Below are 2632 nucleotides of genomic sequence, written 5' to 3'. Positions count from 1 at the left end.
AGTAAACACCCTGCAACAGCTGCTGGAAGAATTCAAGTTGGAGGAGCAGGCATTATGGTCTTGGGAATGTTTTTTGTGGATTCCTTGAGTGATTTCATCATTGTGGAAAGCACAGTGGACCGAAACAACTATGCTTCTATCCTTGGGGACAATGTCCAGCCCCACATGCTGTTTATTTTTCCCAGCCTGCAGTGTATATACATGGTTTGAAGAGTATCAGGATGAGTTTACTGTACTCCCCTGGCCACCAACTCCTTGGATTTAAACCCAATCAAGATTCTGTGGGACCTCCTCAGTTGGGCCATTCACGCCAGGGATCCTCAACTGAGAAACATAGTGCAGCTGGCCATGGCACTGTAGTCAGCACAGCTCCAAATTCCTGTTGGTACCTTCCAGAACTTTGCAGATTCCCTTCCTGCTCATCTCACAGCAGTTCACACTTTTGACAAGTGGCAATACAAAACAGCTTCATTGTACCTTCTGGCTTGTACATGTTTTATGGATGCCATTTGGTTTGAAGAATACACCTGCCACATTTCAAAGGTTTGCTGATTTGTTATTAATAAGTCTGAAACCCACTACCTGTCTGATTTATGTGGATGATATCATCATTTTCTCTAGAAATACTGAAGAACTTGCAAATTGATTGAAAAAACAAATTGATGAGGTTAAAGAATGCCCTTATACATTTGAAATTAGAGAAGTGCTCTTTTGCAGAGTCACAAGTCCAGTACTTGGGGCACATTATCAGCTCTGATGGGGTATAATTAGACCCACAATTGGAGGGGAGCCATGGATAACTTCTCTTCCCCAACCAATGTAAAAGAATTATAAAGCTTTTTGTGATTAAGAAATTATTATCATCATTTCGCAAGGGATTATACCATTACAGTCAAGGCTATTAAAGAAAGGAGTAACTTTCAAATGGTCTGCAGAATGTGATACTACCATGCAAAATGTTTAAGAAGTTTTTATAAGTTTATCTCTATTGATAAATCATAACTTTGAAAAACCATTTATACACTTCTGTGATGCCTCAGTCTTTGCTGCTGGTATTCTTTTGAACCAATAGCACCACAGTAAAGGAAAATCTATTGATTATGACACAAGCACTTGGGTTCCTGTTCTGACAGCTGGGTCCAAGGGTGACAGTGGTAAGACTTATGCCACGTGCATGTGCTCACAATTGAGGTTTACAATTAGGGCAGTTAACGGTGAGGCATAGATTAAAGGACTGGTTTGTGTAACATATGAAGTAATGATAAAACTTTCCATAAGTGATGCAGTAATGGAGCAGGTAACCTCTGTTCACTCTCTCTCAATACAAATATCCAAAAAGGCTCAAAATAAAGTATATACAACAGTTTGTATGCCACAAGCAGATGGCATTTAATTGAGTGACATCAATTATATTTAAGATTAATGGCATTTCACTAAAGCATTTAGACTACTTTATAGGATTCATAAAGATTCTTGTCACACAACCATAGCACATAAGGATGCGTAGATCAGAGAGTGTATCTAAGCCATGCCTGTGGTGGTGGATTCCATTTCTTCTTCATTGCACTGTTCTGACAGCAGGTGACTTGTCTCTAGGTGGATCAATCAAAGCAACAAGTTGTGGTGGCACAGCATTCCCCGGATATGGTTTTAACCTACTAAAGGGCGCTATCACAGGAGGATCTGGTAGTTGTATTTCTGCATTAACAGGGGGTCACATGTGTAACTTGAAAAGGGCCTTCAAAAGTTGAAGTAAGCTTTTTAGTTTGCCTTTCTTAACTGCACGATTGTGCAATAGCACTGAATTGCCTGACTGTTATGGAGGCAGTACTGCTCTTTCATTTTTCATCTGTAGTTGCCTGGCTGTAGCCTTAATGTTGTTACATCAGGCTTGCCACCAGAGGCTTTAAGTCTGTGTGCTAAACTCCTCACTTCTTTTGAATCCACACTCGGCAGTAACTTGTGTATTTCAAAGGGGAGCTCATTGGGTGGCAACAGATTACCTCAAATGATGTATGCCCTCTTGACTTATGAATTCTAGTATTTTAAACTGATTGTATAAAAGGAATGTATCTGTCCCATTCAGAGGATGTTCATTTGATGTAATAGGATAACATCCGTTTAATGGTTTTATGAATCTGTTCAATGTGGTCATTAGCCTCTGGATGAAAAGAGGTACTTCTCTGCTTTTTAATTCTAAACAGTTTGCACGGTTGTTCAAGTAATGAGGAGTTGAAATTTGTTTCCTGATCAGTCAGAATAGTGTCAGGGCTGCCAGGCTGTAGTACCAGGTGACTAAGAAATGCTTTAGCCACAGTTACAGCCACCAAATCAGCAACCTGCACTAATATTGGGTATCTGGAAAGGTGATCAATTACTGACGGTAATTCTCTTGCTGGGTTTGAAAAAAAAAGATCCCATTGCATCAAGGGCTGTGGTTTCAAATGGTTTGGATGCTTCTGGTAAGGTGTGCAAAGTAATACATGACTACACTGGTTGTGACTGCTGAGTGAAAGGCAGACACTTGTGAATATAATTATCAATGTCACAGAGCCAACTGGGCCATGAATACCGCATGGCAATATAGATGTTCATAGCGAATCTGCCACCATGGAAAGCTTGTATGCCATCA

Source organism: Schistocerca serialis, chromosome 3 (assembly GCF_023864345.2).
Source record: "Schistocerca serialis cubense isolate TAMUIC-IGC-003099 chromosome 3, iqSchSeri2.2, whole genome shotgun sequence".
Lineage (NCBI taxonomy): Eukaryota > Metazoa > Arthropoda > Insecta > Orthoptera > Acrididae > Schistocerca > Schistocerca serialis.
The sequence above is the reverse complement of the archived record's forward strand: the minus strand, read 5'-3'. Positions refer to the sequence as shown.